This window comes from Myxine glutinosa, chromosome 2, assembly GCF_964187855.1.
Source record: "Myxine glutinosa chromosome 2, kmMyxGlut1.1, whole genome shotgun sequence".
NCBI lineage: Eukaryota > Metazoa > Chordata > Myxini > Myxiniformes > Myxinidae > Myxine > Myxine glutinosa.
The window spans coordinates 2,170,629-2,187,204 of record NC_136262.1 but is presented as its reverse complement, the minus strand read 5'-3'; positions in this window follow the sequence as shown (position 1 = coordinate 2,187,204).

The window sequence follows — 16,576 nt, the reverse complement described above, 5'->3', positions numbered from 1 at the left end:
TGATGTCGCCCCTCAGCCAATGATGCTACACCTCAGCCAATGATGTCGCCCCTCAGCCAATGATGCTACCCCTCAGCCAATGATGCTACCTCTCAGCCAATGATGCTACTGCTCAGCCAATGATGCTACCCCTCAGCCAATGATGTCGCCCCTCAGCCAATGATGCTACACCTCAGCCAATGATGCTACACCTCAGCCAATGATGCTACCCCTCAGCCAATGATGCTACCCCTCAGCCAATGATGCTACCCCTCAGCCAATGATGTCACCCCTCAGCCAATGATGTCGCCCCTCAGCCAATGATGTCGCCCCTCAGCTAATGATGTCGCCCCTCAGCCAATGATGCCGCCCCTCAGCCAATGATGTCGCCCCTCAGCCAATGATGTCACCCCTCAGCCAATGATGTCGCCCCTCAGCCAATGATGCCGCCCCTCAGCCAATGATGCCGCCCCTCAGCCAATGATGCCGCCCCTCAGCCAATGATGTCGCCCCTCAGCCAATGATGTCGCCCCTCAGCCAATGATGTCGCCCCTCAGCCAATGATGCCACCCCGCATCCAATGATGCCACCCCGCATCCAATGATGCCACCCCGCATCCAATGATGCCGCCCCTCAGCCAATGATGCCACCCCGCATCCAATGATGCGACCCCTCAGCCAATGATGTGACCCCTCAGCCAATGATGCTACCCCTCAGCCAATGATGCTACCCCTCAGCCAATGATGCTACCCCTCAGCCAATGATGCCACCCCTCAGCCAATGATGTGACCCCTCAGCCAATGATGCTACACCTCAGCCAATGATGCTACCCCTCAGCCAATGATGCTACCCCTCAGCCAATGATGCTTAACCTCAGCCAATGATGCTACCCCTCAGCCAATGATGTCGCCCCTCAGCCAATGATGCTACCCCTCATCCAATGATGCTACACCTCAGCCAATGATGCTACCCCTCAGCGAATGATGCTACCCCTCAGCCAATGATGCTACACCTCAGCCAATGATGCTACGCCTCAGCCAATGATGCTACCCCTCAGCCAATGATGCTACCCCTCAGCCAATGATGCTACACCTCAGCCAATGATGTCGCCCCTCAGCCAATGATGCTACACCTCAGCCAATGATGCTACCCCTCAGCCAATGATGTCGCCCCTCAGCCAATGATGCTACCCCTCAGCCAATGATGTCGCCCCTCAGCCAATGATGCTACACCTCAGCCAATGATGCTACCCCTCAGCCAATGATGCTACCCCTCAGCCAATGATGCTACCCCTCAGCCAATGATGCCACCCCTCAGCCAATGATGCTACCCCTCAGCCAATGATGTGACCCCTCAGCCAATGATGCTACCCCTCAGCCAATGATGCTACCCCTCAGCCAATGATGCCACCCCTCAGCCAATGATGCCACCCCTCAGCCAATGATGCCACCCCTCAGCCAATGATGCCACCCCTCAGCCAATGATGCTACCCCTCAGCCAATGATGCTACCCCTCAGCCAATGATGCTACCCCTCAGCCAATGATGCTACCCCTCAGCCAATGATGCTACCCCTCAGCCAATGATGCTACCCCTCAGCCAATGATGCTACCCCTCAGCCAATGATGCTACCCCTCAGCCAATGATGCTACCCCTCAGCCAATGATGCTACCCCTCAGCCAATGATGCTACGCCTCAGCCAATGATGCTACCCCTCAGCCAATGATGATGATGATGCTACCCCGAGACGACCCATGACCCGTTGGGTCAATGTCAGTTTGAATAGATATGAGAATAGAACTAAAGCGAACGATGGACATCATCAGGGAGATTATTTGGGCCAGCAAGCCATAAGGCTCACCTCTCCAGCGTTCTAAATCACTTACCTGTGACACGTGATTTCGGCCCTTATCTCCGATCACGTTGATGGAAATCACCACAGCATATCGTCAAGATCCCTCCAAAAGGCTCGTCTTTGTCACATACATCAAGCAACGTGCGATCCACAGCCTCGAAACTCTCTCTCCTGATCACAGGACACTCATCCCACACGATGAGTTTTGTACTTCGAAAGAGGTCTGCGATAGTGGAATTTTTATCTATGTTGCATACGCCATCTTCCCTCGGTGTCAGAGGGATTTGGAACCTTGAGTGTGCTGTTCTTCCACCAGGCATGAGGGTAGCAGCTATGCCAGATAAGGCTACCGCAGGGGGCAACTTCTCCACTCGCTCTCACTTTAGAGAGAATCAGGTTAATAAGAAACGTCTTCCCTGTGCCTCCAGGCGCGTCAATGAAAATCATTGATGACTGATTCGTGCGGATGTTGCTATTCGCGTCCATAGACGTGAGGTGTGATTCGTTGTCCGCGTCCGTAGCGCCGTCGGAGGGTTGATACGACATTCTTCCTGCAAATAGTATTGTGTTTGTGCTATCGTTTTGCCGATCATCAAATGACAAATAAATTACATTGTGAAAATTAAAGATTTCAAATAAACCTATTTAAAGTGTATGCGCATATAAATAATAAAAAAAATCGAAGAAATATCTCTCGGTAATTTCCTGAAACATATTTTACTTCCGGGTAATAATGTTGAATGAAATGACGAAGATATATACTGTATGCCTGTTATTTTAGGCGGTGTATTTTCGTATATCAACGTGGCGCGATTTTAAAAATATATCTCTGCAATTTCCCGTGTGTGCGTGAATGTTCTCAATTATTTCTTTTACCGAGTCTAAAACCATCGATAAAAATGAAATCAGATGGCGACTTAGATTGAAGATAAAGGCGTGAAACAGACTCAATGGCCTTGAAGATACAAGCCTTTCAGAATTCATTTCGTTCTATAAACGGAAACTTTCATCGGATTTTCTTCCCGCTTTTTTTCAACCGAGTCTAAAACTATGTTAGCGACTGTGAAAAATGAAATGATATATCGAATTTGATTTGAAATAAAACTGAGAGAGAGAGCAAGACACCACGGGCCTACAAAACAGGCCTCAAAGCTATGCGAGTTAATAAAATGGTGGATATTACTACTCTCTCAAAGGGGTAAGCCACGCCCCCGGACCGATTGAATGTTACATACAAACACGCAAGATTTCAATTTTATAATTATATAGATATATATATATATATATTATATATATATATATATATATATATATATATATATATATATATATATATATATATATATATATATACATATATATATATATATTGTAACGGTTTTGAGAAGTGTGTAACGAATTTGAGAAGTGTAACGGTTTTTGAGAAGTGTAACAATTTTGGAGGAAGTGTAACGAATGTGAAAACGTTACAATGTGAACGTTACAAAAGTATGGTAACACCCTGGTAATGTAAATAATGGTCGCAGCCGTCCTCCTAGTTAATTCCATGAAACTTACACGCAGGTCATGGTATATCTTTTAAATAGTGTATTTCCTTATTCCATGTAGGCTAAATATGTGTTTCCCACTAGATTGACTTTGCATTGTATCAAACAAAATAAGCGTAGGCCCTTCCAATTTCCCCAAACATCTCCGCTCTCCAAAGTTCCTTTCAAAAGGGTGGGAGTTGTGTTCAATCCCGCAAGCCGCCATTGCCCATGTGCTAATCTCGGAGAAGAAAGGCGTGTCTCCACCTCGTCATCGAGGGGAGGAGTGAGCCAGAGGGTCGCATGGCCAATCAGCACCGCGGTGAGCGAACCGGTAGGCGTGCCCTCGCAGCCGGCGGCTTGATTCCGCCGCGAGTTATAAAAGCGACTGTAAGGGACTGCTTTAGGAGATGACCTGGGAGAGGAGCGAAGAGGCGGCACCAAGAAGAGCGGGGAGATGCGAAACGCTCCAAGCCAAAGAGGAGAGGTACTCGGAGAGGAAACCAGCTTTGGAGAGACGCGCTGAAAGGAGGGAGACGGCTCCACCAGGAGGAGAGGAGCAGGTGTGCCCGAGCCAGCGCGTGACGTCTACAGCAGCGGATACGCGACGGAGGGTTTTCCCGCCAAAACCGCGAGGAATTGAGAGCTGCTGCCTCCGACCTTGCCTCCCTCTCAAGCAATCCACCTCAAGCCCTACCTGCCTGCAATATCCCCTGTGTAAGTGTGAACGTCCTGTCCTACTCGTTGTCTTGGGATTAAGTAAATTGAGTAGAATAAGCTAACGATGCACTGTGTGACTGCTTTTTCCATCCATTGCTTGTAAATAATTTTGGTCGCTCTTCCTTTTTGCTTGTGTGTGTATAATAAATCTGTTCTTCCTCCGTACTCTGTCTTTTTCTCTTTTCCTTCTCTTTCGGTCGCTTTAGAGGTTTCCCGATTGAATATCTGTGGGGCGATCTGGTCAACGTCGGGTGGAATCGGGTTCTAATCGGGGAGTAACTGTTCGGACGCGGTAATACACCACCGCTCGGTCAATATAACATCTAAAACCGCGTCTGCAACATTTGGTTGTCAGGAGTTGGATTCGGACCTGGGACTAAATTTGTTAGGCCCAAATTTTGGAACACCAATTGTACTATTAGAGTAACAATTGGTGTCGAGGAGTGAGATCGGACCCGAAGCGCGCTTAACGCGCTCAAAATTACAAGCTGCCGAAATTTATTTTGTTTTATAAAGCAAAACCCGAATTTTGAGATCGCGCCATGGACAATCAAGGCGATCGGATGTCGGTGGGAGAGATAGACAGGGTGGAATCGACCCAGGACCTCGGGGAAATGTATGTGGAGGAAAGGGAGGAGGAGAAAAATGGCAATGTGGTTGCGGAGGTTTCAGACGCACAAAATGGCGCTCTCGCGCACGTGGTTGAGGCGGTCGCGGAACCAATGAGCGCGGCCCAAATACAAGCCTTCATGGCCCAATTCATGGTGGAAATGCAGAAAAAAAACGACAGTATGGAACAAATGGAAAGCAGAATGATGGGGGCCCTTATGTGGCAAATGGGGGTAATGGGGAACCGGATGGATGCTCAGGGTGAGCGATTGGAGGGCCAAATGGCGGTAATGGGGAACCGGATGGATGCTCAGGGTGAGCGATTGGAGGGCCAAATGGGGGTAATGGGAAACCAAATGGGGGTAATGAGGGACGAAGCGAGGGGTACCGGTGAGAAGTTAGACAATAATTTTGAGGGGTTAGACAACGGGATAAAAGAGGTAAAGAATGGGTTAACGGGGGTGGAAAATAGAATGGCTGCCCAGGAGAATCAGTTAGAGGGGGTAAAAAATGGGTTAATGGGGTTAGAAAATAGGATGGAGGACAAATTACGGGAGATAGGGGAGCAATCCGCCCGAGAAATTAAACAAATGGGAGAGCAGATAGAGGAGGTGAAAATCGGGGTAGAAACCAAACTGGATGCTCAGAGGGATGAATTGGGACAGATGAGGGTGGCATCTACAAAAGAGATGGAGGAAATACGACGAGGGGTAAGTGAGGAGGTTTCGGGGCTACGCGAGGAGGTAAAGCGAGGTGAGAAGCGTATGGAGAAAGAAGTGAGAAATAATACGGCAAAGTTTCAAGGGGGAATAGAAGATCTGACGGAGGAGGTGGAACAGCTGACAGAGGGACAAACGAAGTTAGTGGAGCAGGTTCAAAGGAACACTGCAGTACTCGGAGGGTTAAAGGCGACACAAAAAGAAATAAAAAATGACTTGATAGCGACACAGAGGCAATGTCAGATGGTACGTGAGGAACTGACAATGAGGGTGGACGAGGTGACAGAGATAATGGAGACAAAGGACCGGCAGGTGAGGATGCACATAGAGACGGTCACGGTAGCCTTAGAGGACGAACTTGAGGAGACGCACCGAGAAATAAAAGAGGTTAAACAAAAATTAGAGGAAGTGGAAGAAGAGGTGAGTGAAATTAAGAAGGGACGGACAGAAACTAAGAGAGAAATCCAGGAGGAGGTAATGGAATATGTACAAGGTCTGTGTTCAAATCATGATGAGGTGCTCACTAACCAAATAAAAAGTTTGCAGGTGGCAGAGGAGGTGCGACGACGAAGTACGGAGGTGAGTGGCAATGTATATGATGTGAGGAAAGCTTCAGTCGGCTTGGGGGTTGCTTTGGATCCGGGTGTTCGTGAAAGGCCGTTGGTGAAGTGTGCGACAGGTCAGGTGTGCGAAAAAAGAGGTGTGCGAGAATGTCTGACCATGGGGTGTGTGAGGAAAAAGAGCACGCCGAGGAGTGAGTGTGCCGTCAGGAGTGAGTCGGTCGTAGCGCGTGTGCGAGGGAGCACAGGGAAGCGCGGTGTGGTGAGTGTTACGGAGGAAGTAACGAAAAAGTGTGCGCAAGAGGATGCGCGAGAAAGGTGTGTAACGGACGGGTGCATGGGGAAAGCGCATGCTGTCGAGAGTAAGGGAGAATGCATGCCTGTGGTGAGTGTTACAGAGGGTGTAACGGGAGAATGTGCGGAAGAGTGTGCGCGAGAAAGGTGTGTAACGGACGGGTGCATGAGGAAAGAGTGCGCTGTCGGGAGTAAGGGTGAGTGCGTTGTCAAGAGTGGAGGTGAGAGTAGTGAGAGTGACACGGAGCGTGAGTTGGTTGTGGCAGGTGAGCGAGGATGTACACCTGGAATGGAAGGATGCACACCTGGAATGGTAGAGCGTGAGTGGGAATGCACGCTGGAATTGGTAGTGAGGCACGTGGTTGGGTGTGCGGGTGAGAGCACACCTGTGATTGTCACAAAGGAGGTGACCGAGAAAGGGGCGCGAAGAGGTGTGTTGGTGAGGTGTGCGAGCGACGAATGTGTGCCAAGGTGTTCGGTGGTCAGGTGTGTGACCAAGTCAGTGAGCGGAATGAGTGTACCGAGGTGTGTAAGAAAAGGTACGACGAGGAGCATGGAAACGGCTGCATGTATGAGCAAGAAAGGGGTAGCGTATGCATGTAAGCATCCAGGTGAAGCATCGACGGTAACCAGGTTAGAGGTTAGAACGACTTATAGCCGAATCGGGCCCTCGGTGCGCGTCGGGCAGCTTCGCGTGCCGCGAGGACCAGCGGGGATCCGAACCACGGCGGTTTCGAAAGAACCGCCGTACGCGATCCACGCTGTGCCTCGCTTGGAACGGCCGCGTCCGGGCTCCACTAGGCGGAGCGGGCAGCTGGATAGGAAGGGTCGTCATGGCGACCACGTTTTGTTGAGACGTGCCGGCAGGTCGAGATCGGGACATTGGATGGCTCCACGCCGAGGTGGTGCGTGGGATCTCGGCTCGGGTAAGCCCCCGTCCCTGCCCCGAATGCGGGACGCATCCAGCCGCTGGCACAAAACGACCCGCGTTCATTGCTCGGCCGTACGAAGCCTGGCTGTAGACGTGAATTGGCGCACCGAGAGGATGTAATAAGTAGACGGGTGATAGTGATCGTGATTTGATACGAAATTTATAATAGTGGGTAGAATTGGCAGTAAATGTAAAATTTTTGAATTGGTTGGAATTTGGACGAGCAAAATTTATAGTGAGAGACCCCCGATGTGGTGGGATGGCAAATCCACCATCCCTCACAAGTGGGGGCAAATGCGCAATAGTTTATGGGGTGGCTATGACAACCGAGCCAGGGAGGGCTTGGATAATTGTAGGGATCTAGCGAAGATGACATTAGGTAACGTTAAGATTAGTTAGTGACTGATACCTGTAGTGGGGACGCAGGTAGATTAGTGTGGATTATAATGACGTGGGAGCGCAATAGTTTAAAGGGACGACTGGGAAGCGCAAGTTTCAGAGGGGAGTAGTTAGCTGAGATGATGCCGTGTGTGTGAGGATTGAACAGGTGTGATTGAACAGGTGTGATTGCACAGGTGTGCAACTGAACAGGTGGATGGAGCAGTGTATGAGTGAGTGATAGTGATTGTGTATTGTGATGACCAAATGGTCCAGGAAGAAAGGAGGGTGCAGGTGGCACCAGGTGTGAGGGCACAGGTGTGCAACAGCAGGTATGGAGAATGGTAGTGTGGAATAAATGGAGTATTGGAATGGATGGTCGTGGAGCGAGTATGGTGGAAATTGTGGAGTGGAGTGGATGGTGCGAAGGTGTGAATGGGGGAAGAGTGGACCCCCATCACGGATACCCGGGGCGGGTAGTGTAAGTGTTAGGTAGAGGGTATAGGTAAATTGTGGTTGGATATTGGCATCTGTGGTGCGGGTGAAAGAATGGTCTTTGGATGGGTGCATTAGTGTCGTGGAAATGGCGGGGCGTGTAGCCTGTTAGTGTGTGTAGTTGGTTGGGCGTTCCACCACTGTAAGGATGTCGGCCAGGTGAGGCCGCAGGTGGGCTCTGGGAGCCGGTAGTAGTTGTTGTGGATGGGGCCCGAGGATCCGGAGGACGGACCCGGGTAGCCCAGTGCCAGAGGGCACCGAGTGGGGTGACAGAGCCAGGAGGGGCCTGCCCCAGTTAGATAGGTTAGGGTGAGGAGCTAGGTAAGCTCGGGTGGCAACTGCAGTGGTGGAGGTGTGCAGGTGGGTAGACCTGCTGGGAGAGCTACACGTCGCAGCCCAGAAATTATGCGAGAGCACCGGGAGATGAATCGGGGGAGTGAGACCCCAAATTAAGAAGCACCACAGTTTGGTCAATGGGAATTGGTTTTTAGAACCCATAGTGTAAGTGGCCAATGGATTGGCAGGGAGAGACCCCGGGTAGTGTAAAGTGTGTTAATGTCATTTAGGAAGTAGTTAGGATGAAGTCTCCTCGCACCATCTGCATCCACTCACCTGAGGTGACAGGTACTCCGCACCATGCCATGTTTTGATTATTTTTTTTTGATGCAAATGTTTGGATTGTGAGACGCATCATGACGTGGGTGTGACATTGTGCTTTGATGTTCCATCTCTGCCTCCTTATGAGGATTGATGATGAATTTGGTGATGGCAAATTTTGAAGTAGAGGGATTGTGGAGACGAATTTGGTATAGGGGAAATATGGGGAAGACGTGACAGTAGTGACGAATTTGTAAATGGGTAGGCTTTGTAAATATGGGGTAAGGGCAAGGGTAGTGTAGGTGACAGGGGGGTGACGTACGGTAGGGACGAGCTTTCTCACTTCGCCCTCCGTACGCATTTCGCCTTGCATTGCCTTATTGACGTGTACCCTTGTGACCTTACCCCTCGCTCAATTGTCTTTCTTTTGTCTCCCACATGACCTGTGCGCCATTGGGTGCCGAGGGGAGCGTGCGTGAGGTGGCCATTGTGCGCCCGAGATTCCCAGAACCAGCATGCATTGCGTTGATGTACCACTTTATGGACCGCTGTTCTGCGGCCAAGTACCACTTGATGGACCCCAGGTTCTGGGGCAGGGCACCTCTGTTGGAGACCGGCCATAGTGGCCAGGGAATCTTGCTTGCGGACCTCGGTAAGGTGGCACCTATGCCAAACAGGTGGACCACCCTTAGTTGGCCCCTGAGGCCATAAATAAAAACGAACACAAGCTGTGCTTTTTATTATGTCCAAATAGGCCGCATGAAGCCAGAAGACGTCGGGAAGAACATCGGCCCAGCAGAGAAAGTGAAGACCACCACCAGTTGTTTTGTTGTGTTTATTAAGAACCATGGTGACTGCGCACCGAGTGGTGCTTTTGGTGCTTTGTGGTGTTTTTGGTGCTTTTGGGTGCTTTGGTGGTATTGGTACTGGTGCATCGATGCAATGCGTGCTGTCTCCTCCCTCCCAACAGGAATTTCTTTTTTTCTTGTTCCCTAAAAAGAAAAAAGAAAAAAACACAGGTCCTGGGTTGCGTTGTAAATAAGAAATCACGTCATTGTAAATAATGCTCCCCACCGTAAATGTATAGTTTGAGAATAATTCCGTAATTCGGTTAGCTGTGGGCTTGAGTCTGTTAGACAGGGTGCAATGCAATAGGGGGACATACTTATTTGTGTTTAAGATTGTCACACTCAGGGTCAGGTTAATTGTAGAGGGAATTACACCTACGTGTCACACTAAGTTAAAGTTTAGTAGGCCCGAGCACGGGCCTGAAGAAAGGAGGGTGCAGTGTAACGGTTTTGAGAAGTGTGTAACGAATTTGAGAAGTGTAACGGTTTTTGAGAAGTGTAACAATTTTGGAGGAAGTGTAACGAATGTGAAAACGTTACAATGTGAACGTTACAAAAGTATGGTAACACCCTGGTAATGTAAATAATGGTCGCAGCCGTCCTCCTAGTTAATTCCATGAAACTTACACGCAGGTCACGGTATATCTTTTAAATAGTGTATTTCCTTATTCCATGTAGGCTAAATATGTGTTTCCCACTAGATTGACTTTGCATTGTATCAAACAAAATAAGCGTAGGCCCTTCCAATTTCCCCAAACATCTCCGCTCTCCAAAGTTCCTTTCAAAAGAGTGGGAGTTGTGTTCAATCCCGCAAGCCGCCATTGCCCATGTGCTAATCTTGGAGAAGAAAGGCGTGTCTCCACCTCGTCATCGAGGGGAGGAGTGAGCCAGAGGGTCGCATGGCCAATCAGCACCGCGGTGAGCGAACCGGTAGGCGTGCCCTCGCAGCCGGCGGCTTGATTCCGCCGCGAGTTATAAAAGCAACTGTAAGGGACTGCTTTAGGAGATGACCTGGGAGAGGAGCGAAGAGGCGGCACCAAGAAGAGCGGGGAGATGCGAAACGCTCCAAGCCAAAGAGGAGAGGTACTCGGAGAGGAAACCAGCTTTGGAGAGATGCGCTGAAAGGAGGGAGACGGCTCCACCAGGAGGAGAGGAGCAGGTGTGCCCGAGCCAGCGCGTGACGTCTACAGCAGCGGATACGTGACGGAGGGTTTTCCCGCCAAAACCGCGAGGAATTGAGAGCTGCTGCCTCCGACCTTGCCTCCCTCTCAAGCAATCCACCTCAAGCCCTACCTGCCTGCAATATCCCCTGTGTAAGTGTGAACGTCCTGTCCTACTCGTTGTCTTGGGATTAAGTAAATTGAGTAGAATAAGCTAACGATGCACTGTGTGACTGCTTTTTCCATCCATTGCTTGTAAATAATTTTGGTCGCTCTTCCTTTTTGCTTGTGTGTGTATAATAAATCTGTTCTTCCTCCGTACTCTGTCTTTTTCTCTTTTCCTTCTCTTTCGGTCGCTTTAGAGGTTTCCCGATTGAATATCTGTGGGGCGATCTGGTCAACGTCGGGTGGAATCGGGTTCTAATCGGGGAGTAACTGTTCGGACGCGGTAATACACCACCGCTCGGTCAATATAACATCTAAAACCGCGTCTGTAACAATATATATATATATATATATATATATATATATATATATATATATATATATAACTGTAAGAAATAGTAGAAACTCCAAAGTACGAGCAGGGCGTCTCATTTGTATTGAATAAATAATCGTTAGATTAAATAAGACGCGGACGTAGCTTCAGGACGTCGATCTTTAATTGTCGACAAGCTTTCGACCAACAAAGGTCTTCTCCTGAGTCTACAAAATATATATATATATTTAAATCCATTTTAAAATATTTAATTTATTTTATGTTCCATTTATTTATTAAATATTTATTAAGTTTAATTATTCAAAATTAAATTTAATAAATATTTATTAAATATAAAATATTTAAATCCATTTAAATACAAAATACAAAAGATATATATATATTAAGTAATGATGCGGTTGGGATTAAAATCAAATAAATGATTTGGAATCAAAAATTGGAATCAAAAATCAAATTAAAATAAAATCTCTCACTCACCGCAGGCAGGTTGGTGGTCTTTCCGTCTTCTACCGACTCCTCTCCGGCCTTGCTCCCCCAGCTCTCTCTGTGCTCTGTCCCCCAAATATTCCTACAGGTCGCACAAGATCTGCCAGCAAGCCTCTGATGGTTAAACTGCCGAAATCTCGGCTCTCTGCTCACCTTCACTCCTTCATTCCTCTTTTCTCCCGCCTCTGGAACAAACTCCCACACTCCCTTCAATCCCACTCCTCCCTCCAGGTCTTTAAAACAGCTGTTCACCACCATCTCTTATCTTCCCCCATCCAAAACCTTGATCTTTTCTACCCCCACTAATTCACCCCAGATCCACCTTGTTTGTAATTCCAACTTCTTTCCTGGTAGTCCTGGCAGTGTCCATATGTTTTATGCCTCTCCCACCCCCTTTCCCATGCCTCCCCCCCAAAGCCCTCTCCCTCCCACAGATCTCTCGATGTCTCCATGTCTCTCGGTTCCTGCTCTAAAATGTTGTGTTTGTGTCCTTCCCCCTCTCTCCCCATCTTGTCTACCGCTCCCGATGTTATTTGTTCTATGTGTCGGTTTGTCGGTTATGTGTCGGTTTGTCGGTTTGTCTTTCTGTGTGATAAATGTTCGCTCTTTCACGAGCCTCGATCTTGTATACACAAAAAAAAAAAAAAAAAAAAAAAGAATCCATTTTTAGTTCACCAACCTTTAATGAGCAAATAAATAACTGCTCGACGTTTCGATCAGCAACACGGATAAACGTGCATCCACTGACCTTTCTCAAGAGTAGAGCAAAACAACTCTATACCCTCCCTTATATAAGGGAAAAAGGTTGGGGACACCGAACCATCAATCAATGCCATTCTGGAACAACTCCTGCCATTCAAATTTAAACCGTACATCAAAAACAAAAACCGTTGAACCAACTGAAACCATACATTGGGATGTTGCATCAAAATGTATCCATAGCTTTCCATAGCTTTGGTGGTCGAGGTGGCCGGAAGGCGGTTATTACAAGACAATTCCTGGAAACAGGCGGGGGGGCATGTTAAATCACACGGATGTGTGTCGTCTTCTCAGTGCTTGCCTGTCCTCCACGTATTTCGTTTTTAACGGGATATATTATAAGCAGGTGTTTGGTACCGCCATGGGCTCTCCTGTATCTGCTGTGGTGGCAAACATGGTGATGGAGGAGTTGGAGGAACGTACCATCCCATCCCTCATCACACAGCCAAGTGTATGGTATCGCTACGTGGACGACACATTTGTCATCTGTCCCAGCGAGTCAGTTATCAACATACATGAAGCTATTGGGAAAACTTTTCCTTCCATCAGTTGCACCCTTGAAAAGGAACAGAATGAATCCATCGCCTTCCTGGACATCATGGTGACAAGGGGTCCAAGAGGAAATTTGGACATCACGGTTTACAGGAAACCCACTCACACTGACCGGTACTTGGATTTTGACTCTTGTCATCCCATCGACCACAAATGAGCTGTTGTGCACACCCTCCTTAAAAGAGCACGTGATTTACCATCGACAATCAAAGATAAAAGGAGAGAGGTAAACCATCTACAAGATGTGCTGAAGACCAATGGCTACCCAGACAGATTGTTACCAAAAAGGGATGCGATCTTGGTGAAGCCTCGCACCAGGTCTTTCCCACAGGAACAACCAAAAGGTTATTGTGTTTTGCCTTTTGTGCCAAGGGTGTCCCAAAGGATTGGCAGAGTTTTAAAATTGGCAGGTGTGAGGGTAAGTTACAAACCTATGTTCACCATGAAACAGGCACGAATGCATGTCAAGGATAAGCTTCCCAGGAATGACCGGGCAGGGGTGGTATACAGGGTTCCCTGTGTTTGTGGGGCTGAATATATTGGAGAGACAACGGGTCAATGAGCACCGCAAGGCCTTCGAGTGCATCTATCCAAAGAGATCTGCCATTGCCAAACATGGTCTGAAGGCTGGCCATGTTCCCCTATGGGATAATGCCAGCATTTTGGGTGCAACCCCCAGTAAACGAAGGAGGATTTTGGAGGCAAGGCATGTGGAGGAGTCTGTTGTTTCGCTCACAGAGGAAATGTTGGACTTACCAGTAGCTTTTGGCCCTCTCATGCAGAAACGTACCAGCGAAACTGCGTCACCAAGCATATAAATTATTACCTCGGTTGCTGTCAGTTGGGTATATAATCTCACTTTAGGTTTGCGATGCATCCGTTTAGCTTAATTCGTTTACGTTACCACCATCACTTGAAGCAATTAATCATGTTGTTTATTTTTCATCTATTTATTTGAATTATGCTACGTTTTGTTTGCTTCAACGTGTGATCTAACGGTTGTTTTGATGTAACATCTCAATGTATGGGAGGGGTCAATGGTTTTTGTTTTTGTTGTACGGTTTAAATTTGAATGGCAGGAGTTGTTCCAGAATGGCATTGATTGGTGGTTCGGCGTCCCTACCCCTTTTCCCCTTATATAAGGGAGGGCATAGAGTTCTTTTCCTTTACTCTTCAGAAAGGTCAGTTGATGCACGTTTGTCCGTGTTGTTGATCGAAACGTCGAGCAGTTGTTTATTTGCTCATTAAAGGTTGGAGAACTAAAAATGGATTCATTTGATATATACTGTATATTTGGCAAAAGCAAAAAATTATGTTGATCAGTTCGGTGTGTTGTGTGTGTGTGTGTGTGTGTGTGTGTGTGTGTGTGTGTGTGTGTGTGTGTGTGTGTGTGTGTGTGTGTGTGTGTGTGTGTGTGTGTATTTGTCTGTTCGCTCACTTATACTTGCCTTCAGGTCACATTTTAAACCGATCTTCATGAAACTTCACCAAATGGTAGCGTTCATGGTCCGACAAAATCATATATATTTTTGAGGTCAAAAGGTCATCATAGGCCAAAGGTCAACCACATTTTCAGATTTCTAAAATCCTCAATTTTCATCAGATTGACTTGAAATTTGAAAAGGATTTACATATCGGCGAACTCAATTCAAGCACCAACTATTTTTGAGATCAGCATAGGCCAAAAGGTCAACATAGGCCAAAGGTCAACCACTTTTTTTCAAATTTCTAAAGTCCTCAATTTTAATCCGATTTATTTGAAATTTGAATAGGATTTTCATTTAAGCTAATTGAATTCAACCACCAACTATTTTTGAGATCAGCATAGGCCAAAAGGTCAACATAGGCCAAAGGTCAACCACATTTTCAGATTTCTAAAATCCTCAATTTTAATGCGATTGCTTTGAAATTTGAATAGGATTTTCATTTAAGCTAATTGAATTCAACCACCAACTATTTTTGAGATCAGCATAGGCCAAAAGGTCCCTAGGCCAACGGTCAACAACAATTTCAAATTTCTGAAATTCTTACTTTTCATCCAATTCACTTGAAATTTGAATGGGATTTACATATCAGCGAACTCAATTCAACCACCAACTATATTTGAGATCACCATTGGCCAAAAGAGCAACATAGGCCAAAGGTCAACAACAAAGGTCCTCTGTTGTGCGAAGTCCTTCCTTGGCACACCTGAGCTCCTCACCACATACAAGGCTTTCATCCGCAGCTCAATGGAATACTGTTCCCCCCTCTGGGCTGGTGCTCCTGCCTCACACCTAGCCTGGCTTCACGCTGTTGAAGCCAAAGCTTTCAGAATCATTGGAATCTCCCACGATGAAGCTATCTCCGAGGGCCTTTCACTCACTCACCACAGGCAGGTTGGTGGTCTTTCCGTCTTCTACCGACTCCTCTCCGGCCTTGCTCCCCCAGCTCTCTCTGTGCTCTGTCCCCCAAATATTCCTACAGGTCGCACAAGATCTGCCTGCAACCCTCTTATGGTTAAACTGCCAAAGTCTAGGCTCTCTGCTCACCTTCACTCTTTCATTCCTCTTTTCTCCCGCCTCTGGATCAAACTCCCCCACTCCCTTCAATCCCACCCCTCCCTCCAGGTCTTTAACACAGCTGTTCACCACCATCTATTATCTTCCCCCATCTATCTATTATCTTCCCCCATCTATCTATTATGCTGGTGTTGGGTTAGCGGCTAGGGTGCCGGCTTAGGATAAAACCTAGGATCTTGGGTTCGAATCCCGGTCAGATTGCTGAATTAACGCCAGGGGGGTTGACTCAGCCTGTTCATTCCTTCCGAGGTCGGCAAATTGAGTACCAGTTCACTGGTAATTCCCTGTTTGTCGTTAAAGGCGGCAAAAAGGGTTGGCGTCAGGAAGGGCATCCGGCCGTAAAACATTGCTTCAAAAAGGGGACCGAAAAACAACAACAACCACGGTTCCCGAAAAAGGCCAACCCCCGCTTTGCGGGGAAAAATGGCCTCTAAAGGTGGTTATTATTTTTTAAATCCTAAACCTTGATCTTTTCTACCCCCGCTAATTCACCCCAGAAACACTTTTTTGAAATTCCAACTTCTTTCCTGGAAGTCCTTGCAGTGTTCATATGTTTTATACCTCTCCCACCTCCCCCCAAGCCCTCTCCCTCCCACAGTTCTCTCGATGTCCCTGCTCTCAAATGTTGTGTTCGTGTCCTTCCCCCTCTCTCCCCATCTTGTCTACCGCTCCCCTTATTTTTTGTGTTTTATGTGTCGCTTTGACTCTTTGTGTGATTAATGTTAGCTCTTTCACGAGCCTCGATCTTGTATACAAAAAAAAAAAAAACAAAAAAAAAAAAATCTAAAATACTCAATTTTCATCTGATTGATTTGAAATCTGAATAGGATTTTCATTTCCGCTAACTGAATTCAACCACCAACTATATTTGAGATCAACATAGGTCATAAGGTCAACATATGCCAAAGGTCAACCACTTTTTTGAAATTTCTAAAATGCTCAATTCTCATCCGATTGACTTGAAATGCGAATAGTATTTACAGTCACGTGAAAAAGTAAGTGCACCCCATGTAAAGTTTTGACTTTTTCAACATATTTCAACATACAGCG